This window comes from Lissotriton helveticus, chromosome 8 (assembly GCF_964261635.1).
Source record: "Lissotriton helveticus chromosome 8, aLisHel1.1, whole genome shotgun sequence".
Classification (NCBI taxonomy): Eukaryota; Metazoa; Chordata; class Amphibia; order Caudata; family Salamandridae; genus Lissotriton; species Lissotriton helveticus.
The window spans coordinates 98,022,114-98,032,632 of NC_136069.1; positions in this window are offsets into that span (position 1 = coordinate 98,022,114).

Consider the following 10,519-nt stretch of genomic DNA (forward strand, 5'->3'; position numbering starts at 1 on the left):
TTTAGCCCACTCTGCCACCCCAGTTCAGACATGGCTATATGCAAATCAGTCTGACCCTGTGCCTCATGGGAACAGTCCAGCCCGAACTGCCAAGCCATGTCTTCCCTGGACCGGAAACAAGCTTCCAAGGACCGGTTTCTGGCATTCCAGCCGTCTTCAGCCCGGCTTGCTTGAATCCAGTGGTAAGTGAGCAAGGGACTCACGTCTGAGCATACCCTGCCACACTTATGGCGGCCAAAAGCAGTACAAAAGGGGGTGGTGATGGACGGAGCATCTGAATCAATCCAACACTCACACCCAGTCAAAAGATCTGGGTTTAATCCATCACCGTTCTTTAGCCCACTCTGCCACCCCAGTTCAGACATGGCTATATGCAAATCAGTCTGACCCTGTGCCTCATGGGAACAGTCCAGCCCGAACTGCCAAGCCATGTCTTCCCTGGACCGGAAACAAGCTTCCAAGGACCGGTTTCTGGCATTCCAGCCGTCTTCAGCCCGGCTTGCTTGAATCCAGTGGCAAAGTGAGCAAGGGACTCACGTCTGAGCATACCCTGCCACACTTATGGCGGCCAAAAGCAGTACAAAAGGGGGTGGTGATGGACGGAGCATCTGAATCAATCCAACACTCACACCCAGTCAAAAGATCTGGGTTTAATCCATCACCATTCTTTAGCCCACTCTGCCACCCCAGTTCAGACATGGCAATATGCAAATCAGTCTGACCCTGTGCCTCATGGGAACAGTCCAGCCCGAACTGCCAAGCCATGTCTTCCCTGGACCGGAAACAAGCTTCCAAGGACCGGTTTCTGGCATTCCAGCCGTCTTCAGCCCGGCTTGCTTGAATCCAGTGGCAAAGTGAGCAAGGGACTCACGTCTGAGCATACCCTGCCACATTTATGGCGGCCAAAAGCAGTACAAAAGGGGGTGGTGATGGACGGAGCATCTGAATCAATCCAACACTCACACCCAGTCAAAAGATCTGGGTTTAATCCATCACCGTTCTTTAGCCCACTCTGCCACCCCAGTTCAGACATGGCTATATGCAAATCAGTCTGACCCTGTGCCTCATGGGAACAGTCCAGCCCGAACTGCCAAGCCATGTCTTCCCTGGACCGGAAACAAGCTTCCAAGGACCGGTTTCTGGCATTCCAGCCGCCTTCAGCCCGGCTTGCTTGAATCCAGTGGCAAAGTGAGCAAGGGACTCACGTCTGAGCATACCCTGCCACACTTATGGCGGCCAAAAGCAGTACAAAAGGGGGTGGTGATGGACGGAGCATCTGAATCAATCCAACACTCACACCCAGTCAAAAGATCTGGGTTTAATCCATCACCGTTCTTTAGCCCACTCTGCCACCCCAGTTCAGACATGGCTATATGCAAATCAGTCTGACCCTGTGCCTCATGGGAACAGTCCAGCCCGAACTGCCAAGCCATGTCTTCCCTGGACCGGAAACAAGCTTCCAAGGACCGGTTTCTGGCATTCCAGACGTCTTCAGCCCGGCTTGCTTGAATCCAGTGGCAAAGTGAGCAAGGGACTCACGTCTGAGCATACCCTGCCACACTTATGGCGGCCAAAAGCAGTACAAAAGGGGGTGGTGATGGACGGAGCATCTGAATCAATCCAACACTCACACCCAGTCAAAAGATCTGGGTTTAATCCATCACCATTCTTTAGCCCACTCTGCCACCCCAGTTCAGACATGGCAATATGCAAATCAGTCTGACCCTGTGCCTCATGGGAACAGTCCAGCCCGAACTGCCAAGCCATGTCTTCCCTGGACCGGAAACAAGCTTCCAAGGACCGGTTTCTGGCATTCCAGCCGTCTTCAGCCCGGCTTGCTTGAATCCAGTGGCAAAGTGAGCAAGGGACTCACGTCTGAGCATACCCTGCCACACTTATGGCGGCCAAAAGCAGTACAAAAGGGGGTGGTGATGGACGGAGCATCTGAATCAATCCAACACTCACACCCAGTCAAAAGATCTGGGTTTAATCCATCACCGTTCTTTAGCCCACTCTGCCACCCCAGTTCAGACATGGCTATATGCAAATCAGTCTGACCCTGTGCCTCATGGGAACAGTCCAGCCCGAACTGCCAAGCCATGTCTTCCCTGGACCGGAAACAAGCTTCCAAGGACCGGTTTCTGGCATTCCAGCCGTCTTCAGCCCGGCTTGCTTGAATCCAGTGGCAAAGTGAGCAAGGGACTCACGTCTGAGCATACCCTGCCACACTTATGGCGGCCAAAAGCAGTACAAAAGGGGGTGGTGATGGACGGAGCATCTGAATCAATCCAACACTCACACCCAGTCAAAAGATCTGGGTTTAATCCATCACCGTTCTTTAGCCGACTCTGCCACTCCAGTTCAGACATGGCTATATGCAAATCAGTCTGACCCTCTGCCTCATGGGAACAGTCCAGCCCGAACTGCCAAGCCATGTCTTCCCTGGACCGGAAACAAGCTTCCAAGGACCGGTTTCTGGCATTCCAGCCATCTTCAGCCCGGCTTGCTTGAATCCAGTGGCAAAGTGAGCAAGGGACTCACATCTGAGCATACCCTGCCACACTTATGGCGGCCAAAAGCAGTACAAAAGGGGGTGGTGATGGACGGAGCATCTGAATCAATCCAACACTCACACCCAGTCAAAAGATCCGGGTTTAATCCATCACCGTTCTTTAGCCCACTCTGCCACCCCAGTTCAGACATGGCTATATGCAAATCAGTCTGACCCTGTGCCTCATGGGAACAGTCCAGCCCGAACTGCCAAGCCATGTCTTCCCTGGACCGGAAACAAGCTTCCAAGGACCGGTTTCTGGCATTCCAGCCGTCTTCAGCCCGGCTTGCTTGAATCCAGTGGCAAAGTGAGCAAGGGACTCACGTCTGAGCATACCCTGCCACACTTATGGCGGCCAAAAGCAGTACAAAAGGGGGTGGTGATGGACGGAGCATCTGAATCAATCCAACACTCACACCCAGTCAAAAGATCTGGGTTTAATCCATCACCGTTCTTTAGCCCACTCTGCCACCCCAGTTCAGACATGGCTATATGCAAATCAGTCTGACCCTGTGCCTCATGGGAACAGTCCAGCCTGAACTGCCAAGCCATGTCTTCCCTGGACCGGAAACAAGCTTCCAAGGACCGGTTTCTGGCATTCCAGCCGTCTTCAGCCCGGCTTGCTTGAATCCAGTGGCAAAGTGAGCAAGGGACTCACGTCTGAGCATACCCTGCCACACTTATGGCGGCCAAAAGCAGTACAAAAGGGGGTGGTGATGGACGGAGCATCTGAATCAATCCAACACTCACACCCAGTCAAAAGATCCGGGTTTAATCCATCACCGTTCTTTAGCCCACTCTGCCACCCCAGTTCAGACATGGCTATATGCAAATCAGTCTGACCCTGTGCCTCATGGGAACAGTCCAGCCCGAACTGCCAAGCCATGTCTTCCCTGGACCGGAAACAAGCTTCCAAGGACCGGTTTCTGGCATTCCAGCCGTCTTCAGCCCGGCTTGCTTGAATCCAGTGGTAAGTGAGCAAGGGACTCACGTCTGAGCATACCCTGCCACACTTATGGCGGCCAAAAGCAGTACAAAAGGGGGTGGTGATGGACGGAGCATCTGAATCAATCCAACACTCACACCCAGTCAAAAGATCTGGGTTTAATCCATCACCGTTCTTTAGCCCACTCTGCCACCCCAGTTCAGACATGGCTATATGCAAATCAGTCTGACCCTGTGCCTCATGGGAACAGTCCAGCCCGAACTGCCAAGCCATGTCTTCCCTGGACCGGAAACAAGCTTCCAAGGACCGGTTTCTGGCATTCCAGCCGTCTTCAGCCCGGCTTGCTTGAATCCAGTGGCAAAGTGAGCAAGGGACTCACGTCTGAGCATACCCTGCCACACTTATGGCGGCCAAAAGCAGTACAAAAGGGGGTGGTGATGGACGGAGCATCTGAATCAATCCAACACTCACACCCAGTCAAAAGATCTGGGTTTAATCCATCACCATTCTTTAGCCCACTCTGCCACCCCAGTTCAGACATGGCAATATGCAAATCAGTCTGACCCTGTGCCTCATGGGAACAGTCCAGCCCGAACTGCCAAGCCATGTCTTCCCTGGACCGGAAACAAGCTTCCAAGGACCGGTTTCTGGCATTCCAGCCGTCTTCAGCCCGGCTTGCTTGAATCCAGTGGCAAAGTGAGCAAGGGACTCACGTCTGAGCATACCCTGCCACATTTATGGCGGCCAAAAGCAGTACAAAAGGGGGTGGTGATGGACGGAGCATCTGAATCAATCCAACACTCACACCCAGTCAAAAGATCTGGGTTTAATCCATCACCGTTCTTTAGCCCACTCTGCCACCCCAGTTCAGACATGGCTATATGCAAATCAGTCTGACCCTGTGCCTCATGGGAACAGTCCAGCCCGAACTGCCAAGCCATGTCTTCCCTGGACCGGAAACAAGCTTCCAAGGACCGGTTTCTGGCATTCCAGCCGCCTTCAGCCCGGCTTGCTTGAATCCAGTGGCAAAGTGAGCAAGGGACTCACGTCTGAGCATACCCTGCCACACTTATGGCGGCCAAAAGCAGTACAAAAGGGGGTGGTGATGGACGGAGCATCTGAATCAATCCAACACTCACACCCAGTCAAAAGATCTGGGTTTAATCCATCACCGTTCTTTAGCCCACTCTGCCACCCCAGTTCAGACATGGCTATATGCAAATCAGTCTGACCCTGTGCCTCATGGGAACAGTCCAGCCCGAACTGCCAAGCCATGTCTTCCCTGGACCGGAAACAAGCTTCCAAGGACCGGTTTCTGGCATTCCAGACGTCTTCAGCCCGGCTTGCTTGAATCCAGTGGCAAAGTGAGCAAGGGACTCACGTCTGAGCATACCCTGCCACACTTATGGCGGCCAAAAGCAGTACAAAAGGGGGTGGTGATGGACGGAGCATCTGAATCAATCCAACACTCACACCCAGTCAAAAGATCTGGGTTTAATCCATCACCATTCTTTAGCCCACTCTGCCACCCCAGTTCAGACATGGCAATATGCAAATCAGTCTGACCCTGTGCCTCATGGGAACAGTCCAGCCCGAACTGCCAAGCCATGTCTTCCCTGGACCGGAAACAAGCTTCCAAGGACCGGTTTCTGGCATTCCAGCCGTCTTCAGCCCGGCTTGCTTGAATCCAGTGGCAAAGTGAGCAAGGGACTCACGTCTGAGCATACCCTGCCACACTTATGGCGGCCAAAAGCAGTACAAAAGGGGGTGGTGATGGACGGAGCATCTGAATCAATCCAACACTCACACCCAGTCAAAAGATCTGGGTTTAATCCATCACCGTTCTTTAGCCCACTCTGCCACCCCAGTTCAGACATGGCTATATGCAAATCAGTCTGACCCTGTGCCTCATGGGAACAGTCCAGCCCGAACTGCCAAGCCATGTCTTCCCTGGACCGGAAACAAGCTTCCAAGGACCGGTTTCTGGCATTCCAGCCGTCTTCAGCCCGGCTTGCTTGAATCCAGTGGCAAAGTGAGCAAGGGACTCACGTCTGAGCATACCCTGCCACACTTATGGCGGCCAAAAGCAGTACAAAAGGGGGTGGTGATGGACGGAGCATCTGAATCAATCCAACACTCACACCCAGTCAAAAGATCTGGGTTTAATCCATCACCGTTCTTTAGCCCACTCTGCCACTCCAGTTCAGACATGGCTATATGCAAATCAGTCTGACCCTCTGCCTCATGGGAACAGTCCAGCCCGAACTGCCAAGCCATGTCTTCCCTGGACCGGAAACAAGCTTCCAAGGACCGGTTTCTGGCATTCCAGCCATCTTCAGCCCGGCTTGCTTGAATCCAGTGGCAAAGTGAGCAAGGGACTCACATCTGAGCATACCCTGCCACACTTATGGCGGCCAAAAGCAGTACAAAAGGGGGTGGTGATGGACGGAGCATCTGAATCAATCCAACACTCACACCCAGTCAAAAGATCCGGGTTTAATCCATCACCGTTCTTTAGCCCACTCTGCCACCCCAGTTCAGACATGGCTATATGCAAATCAGTCTGACCCTGTGCCTCATGGGAACAGTCCAGCCCGAACTGCCAAGCCATGTCTTCCCTGGACCGGAAACAAGCTTCCAAGGACCGGTTTCTGGCATTCCAGCCGTCTTCAGCCCGGCTTGCTTGAATCCAGTGGCAAAGTGAGCAAGGGACTCACGTCTGAGCATACCCTGCCACACTTATGGCGGCCAAAAGCAGTACAAAAGGGGGTGGTGATGGACGGAGCATCTGAATCAATCCAACACTCACACCCAGTCAAAAGATCTGGGTTTAATCCATCACCGTTCTTTAGCCCACTCTGCCACCCCAGTTCAGACATAGCTATATGCAAATCAGTCTGACCCTGTGCCTCATGGGAACAGTCCAGCCCGAACTGCCAAGCCATGTCTTCCCTGGACCGGAAACAAGCTTCCAAGGACCGGTTTCTGGCATTCCAGCCGTCTTCAGCCCGGCTTGCTTGAATCCAGTGGCAAAGTGAGCAAGGGACTCACGTCTGAGCATACCCTGCCACACTTATGGCGGCCAAAAGCAGTACAAAAGGGGGTGGTGATGGACGGAGCATCTGAATCAATCCAACACTCACACCCAGTCAAAAGATCTGGGTTTAATCCATCACCGTTCTTTAGCCCACTCTGCCACCCCAGTTCAGACATGGCTATATGCAAATCAGTCTGACCCTGTGCCTCATGGGAACAGTCCAGCCCGAACTGCCAAGCCATGTCTTCCCTGGACCGGAAACAAGCTTCCAAGGACCGGTTTCTGGCATTCCAGCCGCCTTCAGCCCGGCTTGCTTGAATCCAGTGGCAAAGTGAGCAAGGGACTCACGTCTGAGCATACCCTGCCACACTTATGGCGGCCAAAAGCAGTACAAAAGGGGGTGGTGATGGACGGAGCATCTGAATCAATCCAACACTCACACCCAGTCAAAAGATCTGGGTTTAATCCATCACCGTTCTTTAGCCCACTCTGCCACCCCAGTTCAGACATGGCTATATGCAAATCAGTCTGACCCTGTGCCTCATGGGAACAGTCCAGCCCGAACTGCCAAGCCATGTCTTCCCTGGACCGGAAACAAGCTTCCAAGGACCGGTTTCTGGCATTCCAGCCGTCTTCAGCCCGGCTTGCTTGAATCCAGTGGCAAAGTGAGCAAGGGACTCACGTCTGAGCATACCCTGCCACACTTATGGCGGCCAAAAGCAGTACAAAAGGGGGTGGTGATGGACGGAGCATCTGAATCAATCCAACACTCACACCCAGTCAAAAGATCTGGGTTTAATCCATCACCATTCTTTAGCCCACTCTGCCACCCCAGTTCAGACATGGCAATATGCAAATCAGTCTGACCCTGTGCCTCATGGGAACAGTCCAGCCCGAACTGCCAAGCCATGTCTTCCCTGGACCGGAAACAAGCTTCCAAGGACCGGTTTCTGGCATTCCAGCTGTCTTCAGCCCGGCTTGCTTGAATCCAGTGGCAAAGTGAGCAAGGGACTCACGTCTGAGCATACCCTGCCACACTTATGGCGGCCAAAAGCAGTACAAAAGGGGGTGGTGATGGACGGAGCATCTGAATCAATCCAACACTCACACCCAGTCAAAAGATCTGGGTTTAATCCATCACCGTTCTTTAGCCCACTCTGCCACCCCAGTTCAGACATGGCTATATGCAAATCAGTCTGACCCTGTGCCTCATGGGAACAGTCCAGCCCGAACTGCCAAGCCATGTCTTCCCTGGACCGGAAACAAGCTTCCAAGGACCGGTTTCTGGCATTCCAGCCGTCTTCAGCCCGGCTTGCTTGAATCCAGTGGCAAAGTGAGCAAGGGACTCACGTCTGAGCATACCCTGCCACACTTATGGCGGCCAAAAGCAGTACAAAAGGGGGTGGTGATGGACGGAGCATCTGAATCAATCCAACACTCACACCCAGTCAAAAGATCTGGGTTTAATCCATCACCGTTCTTTAGCCCACTCTGCCACCCCAGTTCAGACATGGCTATATGCAAATCAGTCTGACCCTGTGCCTCATGGGAACAGTCCAGCCTGAACTGCCAAGCCATGTCTTCCCTGGACCGGAAACAAGCTTCCAAGGACCGGTTTCTGGCATTCCAGCCGTCTTCAGCCCGGCTTGCTTGAATCCAGTGGCAAAGTGAGCAAGGGACTCACGTCTGAGCATACCCTGCCACACTTATGGCGGCCAAAAGCAGTACAAAAGGGGGTGGTGATGGACGGAGCATCTGAATCAATCCAACACTCACACCCAGTCAAAAGATCTGGGTTTAATCCATCACCGTTCTTTAGCCCACTCTGCCACCCCAGTTCAGACATGGCTATATGCAAATCAGTCTGACCCTGTGCCTCATGGGAACAGTCCAGCCCGAACTGCCAAGCCATGTCTTCCCTGGACCGGAAACAAGCTTCCAAGGACCGGTTTCTGGCATTCCAGCCGTCTTCAGCCCGGCTTGCTTGAATCCAGTGGCAAAGTGAGCAAGGGACTCACGTCTGAGCAAACCCTGCCACACTTATGGCGGCCAAAAGCAGTACAAAAGGGGGTGGTGATGGACGGAGCATCTGAATCAATCCAACACTCACACCCAGTCAAAAGATCTGGGTTTAATCCATCACCGTTCTTTAGCCCACTCTGCCACTCCAGTTCAGACATGGCTATATGCAAATCAGTCTGACCCTCTGCCTCATGGGAACAGTCCAGCCCGAACTGCCAAGCCATGTCTTCCCTGGACCGGAAACAAGCTTCCAAGGACCGGTTTCTGGCATTCCAGCCGTCTTCAGCCCGGCTTGCTTGAATCCAGTGGCAAAGTGAGCAAGGGACTCACATCTGAGCATACCCTGCCACACTTATGGCGGCCAAAAGCAGTACAAAAGGGGGTGGTGATGGACGGAGCATCTGAATCAATCCAACACTCACACCCAGTCAAAAGATCCGGGTTTAATCCATCACCGTTCTTTAGCCCACTCTGCCACCCCAGTTCAGACATGGCTATATGCAAATCAGTCTGACCCTGTGCCTCATGGGAACAGTCCAGCCCGAACTGCCAAGCCATGTCTTCCCTGGACCGGAAACAAGCTTCCAAGGACCGGTTTCTGGCATCCCAGCCGTCTTCAGCCCGGCTTGCTTGAATCCAGTGGCAAAGTGAGCAAGGGACTCACGTCTGAGCATACCCTGCCACACTTATGGCGGCCAAAAGCAGTACAAAAGGGGGTGGTGATGGACGGAGCATCTGAATCAATCCAACACTCACACCCAGTCAAAAGATCTGGGTTTAATCCATCACCGTTCTTTAGCCCACTCTGCCACCCCAGTTCAGACATGGCTATATGCAAATCAGTCTGACCCTGTGCCTCATGGGAACAGTCCAGCCCGAACTGCCAAGCCATGTCTTCCCTGGACCGGAAACAAGCTTCCAAGGACCGGTTTCTGGCATTCCAGCCGTCTTCAGCCCGGCTTGCTTGAATCCAGTGGCAAAGTGAGCAAGGGACTCACGTCTGAGCATACCCTGCCACACTTATGGCGGCCAAAAGCAGTACAAAAGGGGGTGGTGATGGACGGAGCATCTGAATCAATCCAACACTCACACCCAGTCAAAATATCTGGGTTTAATCCATCACCGTTCTTTAGCCCACTCTGCCACCCCAGTTCAGACATGGCTATATGCAAATCAGTCTGACCCTGTGCCTCATGGGAACAGTCCAGCCCGAACTGCCAAGCCATGTCTTCCCTGCACCGGAAACAAGCTTCCAAGGACCGGTTTCTGCCATTCCAGCCGTCTTCAGCCCGGCTTGCTTGGATCCAGTGGCAAAGTGAGCAAGGGACTCACGTCTGAGCATACCCTGCCACACGTATGGCGGCCAAAAGCAGTACAAAAGGGGGTGGTGACGGACGGAGCATCTGAATCAATCCAACACTCACACCCAGTCAAAAGATCTGGGTTTACTCCATCACCGTTCTTTAGCCCACTCTGCCACCCCAGTTCAGACATGGCTATATGCAAATCAGTCTGACCCTGTGCCTCATGGGAACAGTCCAGCCCGAACTGCCAAGCCATGTCTTCCCTGGACTGGAAACAAGCTTCCAAGGACCGGTTTCTGGCATTGCAGCCGTCTTCAGCCCGGCTTGCTTGAATCCAGTGGCAAAGTGAGCAAGGGACTCACGTCTGAGCATACCCTGCCACACTTATGGCGGCCAAAAGCAGTACAAAAGGGGGTGGTGATGGACGGAGCATCTGAATCAATCCAACACTCACACCCAGTCAAAAGATCTGGGTTTAATCCATCACCGTTCTTTAGCCCACTCTGCCACCCCAGTTCAGACATGGCTATATGCAAATCAGTCTGACCCTGTGCCTCATGGGAACAGTCCAGCCCGAACTGCCAAGCCATGTCTTCCCTGGACCGGAAACAAGCTTCCAAGGACCGGTTTCTGGCATTCCAGCCGTCTTCAGCCCGGCT